The sequence below is a fragment of the Schistocerca cancellata genome, chromosome 6 (assembly GCF_023864275.1).
Source record: "Schistocerca cancellata isolate TAMUIC-IGC-003103 chromosome 6, iqSchCanc2.1, whole genome shotgun sequence".
Lineage (NCBI taxonomy): Eukaryota > Metazoa > Arthropoda > Insecta > Orthoptera > Acrididae > Schistocerca > Schistocerca cancellata.
The window spans coordinates 521,592,335-521,606,637 of NC_064631.1; the positions used below are offsets into that span (position 1 = coordinate 521,592,335).

The 14,303-nt window shown below is 43.1% G+C and overlaps 1 protein-coding gene across 3 annotated transcripts in view; it reads left to right on the plus strand.

Moving 5' to 3' along the window:
• Nucleotides 1–14,303, plus strand: part of LOC126190802 (uncharacterized) — a 214,068-nt gene that overhangs the window by 151,252 nt on the left and 48,513 nt on the right. The window lies entirely within an intron of this gene.

Consider the following 14,303-nt stretch of genomic DNA (forward strand, 5'->3'; position numbering starts at 1 on the left):
AATGACGTGGAACGAGTCATTTTACAGCAAATATGAAGTCAGTCTCCTTTTTGTAGTATTCTGTCACAGTACCATACATCACTGATCTTACAAATCTCACCCTGTCCTGGTTATACAAGTGTACGTTTCTACGTAAAGGAGTGTTACCTGTTGCCGGATTTCCTTACGTTCAACATTGTTGGTACTCATAAGAAACTAAAGATTTTTGGAACCATAAGTTTTAAGTGCGAGGATCTGTTTTCGCCATCTAACATTCTAGTTTCAATGTCATCATCTCGGCTTTCTTGCCGCGCCAGTTCGCAGTCTGTTCGCGACGTTTCGTAAGAAATGTTCTCGCCTTCCGTCTTCTTTAAATATGTCAACTTCAATCTCTTTTCTTTAAGTAGCTACACAATTGTTCCGCACCTGTGATTAGTGAAATACGAAGCAACATTGTTTTTCTACGGTGGTTTGAGGATAACGCGAGTGATTTCGTAAATATCACTCAAGAAAAAAACTGCAGTCAGCCACACTTTTTGAATGAATTTTTTGTTCAATATTCACTAATTTTGAGCCTGTGCCCATTATTAGATGACAGCGAATATTTTTCATACTAATTTCAATTTTTTTACCCTTGGCCTAACAAAATATTTGCCGATTTGTCCATTACATAAATTTTGTATTACATGCACAGTCTGTACATTTTACTTACTTGAGGAAATCCTTTACCTGTAACACTGCAGCTTAGAGATGTGCCCCACTCACATGTGAAAGATAATGCATGAGCCAGACTTGCAAAGAGTACATAGAGTAGACATACTACATTTCCCTGGAGAAGAGTGCAGGTGAATCTGTTGGAAAATTGAAAATGCTGGGCCACATTCAGACAGACCTGTTGGAAAATTGAGGGAGCAACTGAAGTTCCGAAAGCAAATCTACCTACAAAATTTCACCAAACTCCAATAATTTATGTTGATTGAATATGTATGCTGCCACAGTCAGAGTAGTTAGTCAAAACGAAGAAAATGTATTTTATTGGAATATCGTCACAGTTTTTAAAAACTGACGCTAAGAAGTAGAATTTTTGTAACAATAACCATGATAAACTGTGGTGTGCGTACTGTAAGACCTTCAGTACACACATCATCAGATTATTTGACTTGTCGCTCTGGCGAGTGTCAGCAATATGTCTCGTGGTCTTATCGTGGCATGTTTATCTTCTGCCGTTATGTCAGACGATAGAAATGCCACTTGGACGCTTAGAGTAGCAGATTGATGGTGACCAACTTTATGCAGAACTTGATTAATTTTCACACACATTTATTAAAATAATAAAATCATAAACCTTACTTAACTTGATTCTGGATTCTATTTACAATTGACAATCTGAAGTTCCTTTGGTCTTGGTACGTTAATCTTATTCTCACATATCTCTGATACTTGACAAAGTGTCTCTTCATGGCTATGTACAGGAATACGATAATCTTATTAGGCGAAGACTGAAATTTGACCATAGACTGGTACAGACAAATGCAGACTAATGCAGACTGATGCAGACTGATTAATCGGAGGTCTGTACACTCGTTATAATACCTCGCGCGTTCAGGTATCACAGCGCGAGTGTGATCCGCGAGGAGAAAAGGTTCTACGTTAGCAGCAATCTCATTGGCTGCGTTACATATTAATACGCGGATCGGCGGAAGCAGAATTTGGTCCGTCTCTAAGACAGCGCCATCTCGTAGTGCAGAGATGGACGAGTGCTGCGCCTGCGCTGTTGTGCTTAGCGGGGCGCGCTCTAGTGGGAAAGTAGTGTACGCGCTGACTACGCGGAAGTATGTACACAACAATAATTGTAGAGGTGTTCCATTATAGTACCTTCTCCTGTTTTGATACAGCAAATCAAATTACCAACTGATATCGCGCAGATGTAAACGTGAGACACGTCAACACACGTGTCCACCAGCTTGCTTTTCGGCCGCCTCATTGTTCAGGGTGTCACTTATCAAAGGAGTCCTCTAAGCTAGAATGTGTAAAGTAAGACTTTGCCTCAAGTAAGTGACATCTGTAGACCTTGCACATAATGTAAAAGCTTTTGTAAGCAACAAAGTCTAGAATATTCTGCTATAGGGCAAAAAAATGTGAAATTTGTACGAGAAATCGTCGCTACCTTCAGACGATATACCTAGGCCCACAACAAGTTAAGGACAAATAATTCTGCACGTCCTTTTATCACCGCTATAGGTCATTAATAAACATCTTGTTAACCTTTTTTTATTAACGTGGTTCGGACATGACCGATCTGAATATGAGAGAAATCATTGCTAAAGAGTATTGTGTCAAGATGTAACTGTGGTAAGATTGGTGATCAACTGGTAGGACAGATACTACGTCACATGATAGTGAAATTTAGCAAGCGGGCTTTAGTGATCTAAAGCGGTGATAGCGGAAGTCCTCATATAATGGTGGCGGGCATTCTGCCTTCCTCTTGTCACACTTTGAATGGTGAAATAGATAATTCATAAAAAACGTATGGTTGGTTCCAGTTTCTTCATTAATGATATTTAACAAAATACAAACTTCCGTCTTGTACAGTATCGACTGTATGGGCTTTCTTATTATGTTCTCGTACTCTGATAAATCCGGAAGATAAATCTCTACACTATCTCCTTCACCTTAAGAGTTTTTAACTAATAGAGCTCAGTATTGAGACAGCCTTTTTATTTGGTGCGTTGAATGGCAGCTTGCTCTAAATGTAGAAAAAACGCAAGTTAATACAGATAAGTAGAGAAAAAACAAATCTGCAATGCTCGTATGCAGTGTTATTAGTGGTGTGCTGCTTGACACAGTCGAGCCGAATAAATATTTATGCGTAACGTTGCTAACCGACATGAGATGGAAAGAGCACGTAAGGTCGGGAGTACGGAAACGCGAATAGTCGACTTAGATTTATTGGTAGAAATGTAGGGTAGTGTAGCTTATCTATATAGGAAGACCCGCGGATAGAGTACTGATTTGACAAAGTTCTCGGTCTCCCCCCCCCCCTCCCCCCACCACACCCCGATTATGCAACGTTTGGTGGCTTGCGGAGTACGTATGTAGTAGGTATAGAATATTGTAATTTCGTATTTATTTTTTCTATACAATTGGTCGGATTTAAGTAATGTTATTATGATGCATATTCGGTACAGCTTGTAGTAATGTGTTTCTAAATGATTAGAATATTCTCTGAAGTCGATACCCCAAAGTTATTATCAAATTACTATTGGGATCCTAATTCATATTAAGAAACTTGTACAACTTAAAAAGGAGTTAGTTACAACAGTGAATCAGTCACTAAAGCTATTTAGCTACAACAATGGCTCAGTCACTAAAGCTATAGATACTGTCAGTATCTTTGTTGGAACTTTGGATGGCGATTTAACAAACTCATGTATTGCACCATTTTTAACATGCATTCCTCCTCTTCAAACAAAAGCTTTTAAAACTGTGATAAACAGCAATTCCGATGCACGCCTGTGAAATTATGCAAAGATCGTCGGGTAAATTACGATTTTCTTTTATGTCGATGCAGATGAAATTCGTCAGATAATTATTCCTCTGGGAAAAACGAAATTGCTTCTAAATGATGTATGTTTGAAAGTCTGCTCTTTATAGCGTTCGGTGCTAAAGGGCAGAACCTACGTTTTTCATGGTGACACTCTTTTAAATGATAAATGAATATCTCGTACTTTCTGCCTGGTTTTTGTTATTAATCGCAGTAATTACACTTTCCTTGTGATGTGAAATTAAAATTGAAAATCTTCGGAGGGCGTTTGATATTGGCCCATCGATTCGGCGTCAAACGGAATCGTGTTGGCATTAATCTTTGGTAGACAATTTCCTTTCCGATGTTCCATTGCAATAACAGATTTTACGTTTTACAGTTTAATTCATTATGAGCATGTGTGAGAACGAATGTAATATAATTTTACAAAAAGATTACGTTGCGAATGAAATACATACAGTACAGGTGTAGTATTCTACAATATTGTAGAACATTACACAAGTTTCGTGTTTGTCTCATTTATAATGTATAAAATATTCTACCAAGAACCGACGGAACAGTCTATCAATATGAAAAGAGTAATTCAAATTTTCAAAATAGACAAAAGGTGAAAAATAAAGGAAACCCTGACAACTTGCGTTCTGACATGTGAACCCACTTTCATACTAGATTCAAATGGTACCAAGAGATTGTTTTAATGTCTACTTTCGTGGATGTCCGTTCACGTCTTCACTAAAATGTTCCTTCGCAGACTGTTAATGTAAGACTGCCACAATTTTTCAATGAATGTGTATTATCATGTTCAACTTGACTGAAGTAACAGCACTAAATAGGAGATCAAGCATAGATGGATTCATTGTAGACTGCAGCAATAAGCGTTTGCAACTTACGTTTAACAATGTGGAACTCTCTTTTATTTTCGGTTTGCCTTATAACGTGCGCAGATGTAATTTAGGATACTCTTAACAGTGCCAGTTGTGTTGACAGCTCGAGCGGCGCGGTCTATTGCCCGAAGAATTTGTAGCAGTTCTGAAGCGAATGCCGTGAAGTGTTTCCTTCAGTTTAGAAATCGAGTCGAACTCATGGGGGCGTAAGTCAGGGAAGTGCAGTAGGTGATGTAGCACTTAGCAACCCCATCAGTCAAACAAATCAGTAACAGCTTGCACTGTACGCGCTTGAGCAATGTCCTGCAAAATGATGGTAAGGTGCTGCAGAAAGTTTTATCACTTCTGTCTCTTAGCTGGTCGTAGGCTGTGTTCCAAAAATGAACAGCAGAGAGACAGAAGTGATGACACTTTCTGCAGGACCTGACCATTATTTTGCAGGACAATGCTCAAGCACGTACAGTGAAAGCTGTTACTGATTTGTTTAACTGATGGGGCTGCTAAGTGCTATGCCACCTACAGCACTCCCCTGACTTCAGCCTTCGTGAGTTCAACTCGATTTCTAAACTGGAGGAATCACTTCAGCGCATTCGCTTCAGAACTGCTACAAATTTGTCGGGCAATAGACCGCGCCGCTCGAACCGTCAACACAACTGGCACTGCTAAGAGTATCCTAAGACTTCCACATCGCTGGCAACGGGTTATGCACAATGCTGGTGACTAATTTGAAGGTCACTAAAACTTTCAAACACGTGTATATTTTGTACCAGCTGTAAATAAATAGTTGCCACTATAAAAGTTCCAACCCTCGTATTTCAGACTAGGATTGGTGCCATTCTGTAATATAACGGATATCCGGCGAAAACAACGGTAAACCGCCATATAGGCTAGATCAGGTGGGGGCAAGTTTTGCACACTGCACGTACGCACGTACCGTAAGCCCCTACACGCGGTAACAGGGACATTGTCTCATCAGTGCTGTACCAATCCTTACGCCATGTATTTGTTACTTCTCAGTTACCAAAATATTCCGTGCTATTACGCCGTGGCCGAATGGATTTCGCCTTAAAACCCAACGATTCGTTCCCATCTGCGGGGGACATTTTCAAGCGGGATCGTAGCTACTTTGAATGTCCTATTCACCCCCTGGCTCTCTACTGCACCCCGCAGATGTAGACAAAACGTGAGGTTTAAAGGTGAAATCCATTCGACCACGGCATAAAAGCCCGGAACATTTTGTTGTGACTCGGCCGTGAAAGTTTACATTCTACATATATTATTTCTGTCGACGCTGTTATTAAAATAGCGCAGATCAATTTTCCCGTTATCTATAATAACGCAATAATTCAACCAGTCCAAATTTTACAAATAAAAGTTACTTCTTTCTTAGAATGCAAGGTTTATTTATAAACGAAAAAGGTAGCGTTGCTGCTATGGCTAATTAACGTTTCGGTTTTTTATTCGGTTATTAGTAAAAAATAAAAAAAAGACACCTGCTATAACAGAGACCACATAAATACCGAAAAATATCGGTTGTTCAGAACTAAAACACCGATATCGGTTGTAACCGGTCGATTTTTCCCATCACTACCTCCTTGATAAACTTGTCAGCAGCCTAGCACTGACTGCCATCTAGATTTTGAACACGCACAGATCATGAGAGCTGTATTACAGCTAAGAAAATAACTCTGTGCTCTTCTGAATAGTACGATTTTTTGAGGGAAATGGAAACGGATATAGTGAATTATTTTGTGAATATTACAGTGCTTGAGGGGTTATAATCAGGTTCTATGATAGTGACTGTGACTGATGAATTCAAACGGGCTCTCGTTTACAGTTCATTGTAAACACTTATTTCCCTCATACTGGTTTGAATTAGTAAATGAGGTGGCACACCATGTATTGAGACTTCATTGTAGCATTTAGGAGTATCCCCGAAGACCACTGAAAACTCACTTTCTCTGAATCGCGTGTTAGGAGGTGCGGTCTATGGAGAAGCAATTGAGCGGGAACATATACTGAGGTGACAAGAGTCATGGTATATCTCCGAGTGTCGTGTGGGACGTGCTCTTGCCCTGTGGTTAGGTAGGTTAGGTTATAGGTTAAGCAGCTCTAGGTGGCATGGACCCGACAGGTCGTTGGAAGTCACTTGCAGAAATATTGAGCCGTGCTACCGCTACAGCCATCCGCAATTACGAAAATGTTCGTCAGTGCAGGATTCTGTGCTCGCACTGACCTCTCGATTATGTCCCATAAATGTGCGATGGGGGCATGTCTGACACTCAGGGCATGGATGTTTTTCTAACCAGTCACGAACAGTTATGGCCTGGTGACATGCCACATTGTCATCCATAAAAATTCCATCGTTGTTTGGGAACTTGAAGTCTGTGAACGGGTGAAATTGCTATCCATGCAGTCAATGGTCGGTTCATGTGGACTGGAGGAACCAGTCCATTCCATGTAAATACAGCGCGCACCATTCTAGAGCCACCACCAGCTTGCACAGTGCCATGTTGACGAATTGGATCCGTGTCTTCTTGGGGTCTGCGCCACACTCGGATCCTACCAATCAGCTCTTCCCAACTGACCAGGCCACGGTTTTCCGGTCGTTGGGATTCAACCGATACGGTCACGAGGCCAGGAGACGCGGTGCAGGCGATGTCGTGCTGTTAGCAGAGGTCATTGCGTCGGTTATCTGCTGCTGTAGCCCGTTAACGCCTCATTTCGCCATATCGTACTAACGGATGCGTTCGCCGTACGTCGCGCATTGATTTCTGCGGCTATTTCACACAGTGCTGCTTGTCTGTTAACACTAACAACTCGACGTAAACACCGCTGCTCTCGGTCGTTAAGCGAAAGGTGTCGGCCACTGCGTAATCCGTGGCGTGAGGTAATGCCTGAAATTTGGCGTTCTCGGCACGGTCTCGACACTGTGGATCTCGGAATATCGAATTCCCTAACGATTTCCGAAATGCAATGTTCCATGCCTCTAGTTCCAACAAACTTTCCGCGTTCAGAATCTATTAATTTGCGTCGTGCGATCATAATGTTCTCTCATGAATCACCTGAGTACAAATCACATCTCCGCCAAAGCACTACTCTCTTATATCTTTTGTACGCGATACTACCGCGTGCGCATTGCTATCCCATGCCTTTTGCTGGCCGGCCGCTGTGGCCTAGCGGTTCTAAGCTCATCAGTCCGGAACCGCGCTGCTGCTACGGTCGGAGGTTCGAATCCTGCCTCGGGCATGGATGTGTGTGTGATATCCTTAGGGCCGGCCGCGGTAGCCGAGTGGTTCTAGGCACTTCAGTCCGGAACCGCGCGTCTGCTACGGTCGCAGGTTCGAATCCTGCCTCGGGCATGGATGTGTGTGTGTGATGTCGTTCGGTTAGTTAAGTTCAAGTAGTCCTAAGTCTAGGCGACTGATGACTTCAGTTGTTAAGTCCCATAGTGCTTAGAGCCATTTGAGCCATGCCTTTTGCCTTAACTAGAGATGGCTTTAGATGAGCTAGGTAGACCTCTACTTGGTTCTCCAGGAAAAAGTGCAGTGCAGTCATGCTGACGTTTACCTCTTCATTAAGGCCCTCCGCATGCCGATTTCTACAGACTACGAAACGTGCAATTAGTGTGTCCGACGTAGTAACGCATCGCGTCAGGAACTTCTCACTTTAATAGGGGAAACGTTACGGTTACAATAGACAATCGTAATTTTCTAGCCTGTCCTTGACAGCGCGGAATTATCGTTGATAGAGAGAAGGTGCACGAAGTGCTCCCGCATACTGCACGCCGCAGGAAAGCCAGCCGCATGTGTGGGAGCTACGGCAGCTGTCTCCGTTCTCGGGGTCGGGGTTCGAGTGCTGCTCAAACAACGGCGCCGCTAATCCCCCCCCCCCCTCCGCCGGCCACCTCCCCCCCCCACCCGGACGTTCCACCCCCTGCCGGGACGGCCGCAGCGGGCGTGCGACACGGCACCATTAGCCAGGGGTGCACCCCTCACTGAGCCCAGCCGTGTTAGGCCACTGTGCCCTTGGCTTCGCTTGCAAGCGCTAGTGTTCACTGTGCGAAGCTCTTCTCCAAAGCAAGGCCCGCTACTGTCTAGAGGTGTTCACACACGATAAAGACTGCACGTCAGTTTGCTGTTGATACACACACACACACACACACGCACACGCACACACACACACACACACACACGCACTCTCAAGAGCGACCATACGATAATTTGAAGGAGGAGGGAGGACAATACCTGAAGGGATACATTATTTTTAATATTTTCGAAGACGAATGGCGAGTGGCAGTTAGCCGATAAACAGGTCCAGTTCCAACCCAGTTAGATACCTGCGTAATACTGACTTTTCAAACATTTTGTTGAAAGGAAACCGTGTGACTGGACTATATTTCCTCTTTCCCTGAGAGCTAGGGGCGTGGTCGTCCTTCCTCCTCCTCCACCCTCCCACCGCCTTGTCTCCGGGTATGGAAGCCCTTACACATACACACACACACACACACACACACACACACACACACGCTCCTTCCTGCTCAGTTTGTTGCACATCAACGATGGTGTTTCGTAAAAGATTTCATCGCCAACACCATTTTTTGTTGCCAACGTGTGTCGCCTTCTGTTCGACCGCATGAAACAAATGAAAATCGGAGAAGTGCGAGTTGCTCACGCACTCTGCGGGATCCGTACGAACTTAATTATGTCTACAAATGTTTCATCCACCCTGGGATCTCGACGATTTTTGCCTGTTATCGATACTGATACTGGCGAGATATCATTCCCGAGAATTCCAATACATTGGAGAATGTTGCAATTTTAAGTGTAAATTTTTTTGTGTAATTTCGCATCCGCCGTTGTAAATTTTCGTTTATTTCCTTATCCGCTTCCTTATCTGAGTGGCCAGCGCAGCGGAATGCCATGTGAGGCACCCGGTTGTGATCCCCGACCGGGTCGGACATTTTTCCGCATCCGGGGTTGGGTTTTGTGTTCTCTTCATCACCATTTCATCCTCTTCGACACGCAAGTCGCCACCATGGCGTTAAATTAAAAAAGACCTGCACGAGGTGGTCGTGCTCTGGTTGGGCTCCAGACCTAGCCACATGCGTTATCATTTATTTCATTAATTTTGGAGCTTTATTAACATCTTGTGCTAATTGGCAATTGCACATGTGTTGCATTCATCTGCTGTCGTCCCTGTTGCGATTACTGGTAAGGTTTGACGAAAGTCACTAGTGGCGGAACGGTACAGCTGCCTGTGGGGTTATTGCAGTGACACAGTGTCGAATTGGCTCAAATGACTCTTGAGCACTACGAGCCTTAATATCTGATGTAATCAGTCCCCAGAACTTAGAACTAGTTAAACCTAACTAACCTAAGGACAGCACACACATCCATGCCCGAGGCAGGATTCGAACCTGCGACCGTAGCAGTCACGCGGTTCCGGACTGAAACGCCTAGAACCGCTCGGCCACCGCATCCGGCACATAGTGTCGAATTCTTCTGTGGAATGCTAGAACGAATATTTCTTGGGATTTCGGAAGCTCACCCCCAGCCATGAAAGTGCAATACTGCGTCAGTTACCAGCGTTACTTTTCTCTGAAACATCACAGATTCTGTACGTATTGTAGGCATAGACTATCAGGGAATGCTTGTACGTAGAATGAGCACTTCGTGAAGGACCTCTCGTGCCACCGCCTCCGTGGTGCGGCACTCGCGCGGACTAACGGCCATCCCTGTGAAGTGGCAAAAGCATCTTTCTCTCAATGGTGAGGGACTTCATCGCAGTTCAGCTCGAAATATTTGTAAATTATACACAAAGACTTCTCTCTATGTTTACTCTGGTCCATTACTGAAAACCAGATCAAGATCCCGATAGTAGTTCCTGAGATTTCTGACGGATGGCGAATGCACTGCGAGTTTGTGATACGATTGCAGATTTACAGTTTTGGGATTGTTCCCGTAACCTTTACCGTGAAACCTTCCTCCTTCCCCAATTTCATATTCTATGTCAATGGGAACTATCCAATAGGTTTAGATGAGCTAGGTTTCGAGCATAAAAAACTGACCGTTTCTTTTGATTGCATTGACGCGCAACCTTAGACTTTTTAGACAGGCAAGGTACCGTAGATCTTACCATTTCCTGAGGAAAAGGGACTCTTAACAGCAGGATGGACAGACGACGAGGTTACGAATTCAAGACATAGAGTCTGTAAAAAGTCCGTGCATGTTACGGCATTTTATTTCTAAAGGTCCGACTTGATCATATAAGTTGTACAATTAACGATTACCGGTTTTGGCCATTGCCATCAGAAAAGCGGTGGTGCGACTGGCTGAGTTCAATTACCTGAATCAAAATCTATAAAAGGCCTAGTGTTATATAAAAGAAATTAAAAACAATAACAGCCATGCATTCCACCAATACATGCAACAAAACTATCTTTTTGTGGGTATCAACTTCAAAATCTGTACATCAAGGTAGTTGGTAAGTGCTGGTCTTGGCCTGGATGCTTCCAATATTTATACAGATAACTGAGGCCAGTTGGAGGCACTGCAGCTAGGGTACGTGAGTAACCAACATCGTAAGTTCAGCAGTTAAAATGCAGTATGCATAGTCATTAATTAAAATTAATTACTTCAAATGGCAAACTGAGCATTTGATGATAAAACGTGCATTGACATACTATATGTGAAATTAAATTAATGCTTGAAATCCACGTGAAATGTGTAAGCAGTAATAATAGGAAGCTCCTAGCCTGCAGAAGTGAACAACACAGAACTGTGTAAAAGACAGAATAAAAATTTTACTAGTAACATCAGATCTATAGATCGAAACGTTTCAGTGTGACAAGACAATTTACCCAAGCAATACCAAGGCATCATTTTATATAACGCGCATTAGCAGGGGGGAAGGGGTTCTATGTGCCCATCCTAAAATTTTTTTAATAAGAAACGAAATTCATTAATTGTTGTTGAATTACAACAACATACTTTTTAAATAGGTACCGATGTGTAATCAGGGTCCACAACTTGGAAATACGTTTTAATACATTCTTAGCAATGACAGTGCATTTTCAAGAAATTGTATTACTGACTTTATGACCAAAACAGCAACAAAAAAATGCGAATTCCATTCATTGTTGTTCACTTTTACTCTCAACATAATGATTAAAGAGATACTGGTGTGCAACTAAGGCCCAGGTAATACTGAATATGATCTTCATTGGGAAATACACCTGTACTACTGAGACTTATATTTTTAGGCTAAGTTTATCTGAAAATTTTAAATTTACATGCAGTTTACTAGAAGAATTCATTGAAAACAATATCTGTTTCAGAATTCTAAAATATAAGAAAATGACTGGGTTACAAAATTTTCAAAAGGGGGGCATAAAGTACAACCTCCTCTCTTGGTATTTCAAGAGTTAAACATAATTGACTGTTAATTAAAATTTCGAAAATCCATGACACATTCGGAGTGGTATCTAGTGGCGCCGCCTCATGACTTCTCTGTAAGAAGATATGTTTGTTTGTGGCGCAGCGCCGGCCGTTGTGGCCGAGCGGTTCTAGGCGCGTCAGTCCGGAACCACGCTGCTGCTACGGTCGCAGGTTCGAATCCTGCCTCGGGCATGGATGTGTGTGCTGTCCTTAGGTTAGTTAGGTTTAAGTAGTTCTAAGTCTAGGGGACTGATGACCTCAGATGTTAAGTCCCATAGTGCTCAGAGCGATTTCAACCTTTTTTTTTTTTTTTTTTTTTTTTTTTTTTTTTTTTTTTTTTTTTTGGCGCAGCTTGCGGAAGAAAAAGAAGACTCGGTTTCATCGCCGCTGGTGGCCAGCGCCCACGGCCACACGCCAAACTGCCGCGGCGCGCGACGCTGCTCAAACTACTCATACTACCCAGAAGCGCAAAAAGAAACTGTTATAGGCATGCGTATTCAAATACAGATATACGTAAACAGGCAGAATAAGTTGCTGCGATCGGCAACGCCTATATGAGACAATGGTCAGGCGCAGTTACATCGGTTACTGCAGCCACAATGGCAGGTTACCAAGATTTAAATAAGTTTGAACGTGGTGTTATAGTCGGTGCACGAGTGATGGGACACAGCGTTTTCGTTGTCGAGGTAGCGATGAAGTGGCGATTTTCCCGTACGACCATTTCACGGGTGTACCGTGATATCAGGAATCCGGCAAAACATCAGATATCCGACACAGCTGCCACCGCTATAAGATCTGGAAGAACAGGACCGACGACGACTGAAGAGAATCGTTCAGCGTGACAGAAGTGCAGATTTCAATGCTGAGCCATCAACAAGTGTCAGCGTGCGAATCATTCCACGGAACATCATCGATATGAGTATTCGGAGCCGAAGGCCCACTCGCGTACCCTTGAATGCACAGCAGAAGATTTTACGCCTCGTCTGGCCCCGTCAACACCGACATTGGACTAGTGATGACTGGAAACATGTTGCCTGGTCGGACGAGTTGCTTTTCAAATTGTGTCGAGCGGATGAGCGTGTACTGGTATGGAGACAACCTCATGAATCCATGGATCTGCATGTCACCGGCGGACTATTCAAGCTGGTGGAGATTCTGTAACGAGCTGGAGCGATATGAGACCCCTGATAGGCCTAGATACGACTCTGACAGGTGTATGTAAGCGTCCTGTCTGATTACCTGCATCCATTCATGTCCATTGTGCATTCCGATGGACTTCGGCAATTCCAGCTGGACAATATAACACTCCACACGTCCAGAATTGCTACAGAGAGGTTACAGGAACACTCTTATGAGATTAAACACTTCCGCTGGCCACCAAACTTCCCTGAAATGAACAATATTGAGCATGTCTGGGATTGCGTGCTCGCGGGGGCCCTACACGATATTAGACAGGTGTACCAGTTTCTTTGGCTCTTCAGTGTATACTGATATGGACTCCGAGGTCGAAAGTAGAGATGGGCTAACTCGTTCATTCCTGGGAACTAGTTCACTGCTGATCGTTCTTTTTTGGGAACTGTTCATTTTTGCTCGTTCACCGTTCATTTATGCTTGGTATATGGTTCTTATGAAAAACTGAAAACTAGTAGTGTAGGTGACTGAAGGATGGAGGGCACCAAGAGGGGGCCCTTGCCTCCCCTCCCTGGAGTACTGAGTTTTTATTCATTACAGAATTCTTACACACTTTTAGAAGTAATTTCTGTGATTCTGCAGAACCTCTCGTTTAGCCAACCGTAGCCTTGTGTGGCTGATCGCAGGGAAATCATATAGGGTGGCGCACGGAAAACCGGCCCCGAGTACAGACTGCTCGCCAATTACGGACGATGTGTTGCCCGTTACGAGCAGATTTAACAAACAGACAAACATGTAATAATTAGGCAATGAAGAAATAACAAGCTAATGCAAGCAACAATTGCGAAACAATCGATGACGACTTGTAGAGAGCTGGAGAAGAGAACATGAAAATCTCACGCCACGCGCATGGGCTATAGCTCATGTAGTCTTGTAAACCTGTTGGTGGCTGTTTCCCAACTTAATAGACCACAAGTGTCTTGTATAAAATTCTTCGTTTCGATTTCCACTACATAGCTGTGCTACGCTGTAAACATTAATTGTTTACACCCTGTATATACTTCACGTTGTCTCTAGAGTTCGTAGGCGAAGTAGAGACTTTATGAAAGCATAAAATAAAATGTGGTAACCTCATACTTACGTCACACGCTTAGTAAAAATTAGGTTATGTTGCATTATTAAAGTTAATGCAGCAATAATAATAATAATTAAGTTGGCAGTAATAAAGTTTTTGGTTTGAAAGCTCCTTCTGAACAAATGTTTTTGAGATAATAAGTAAATACGATTTTATGGCGATCTATGTATTTTCACATGGAGAGGCACCGC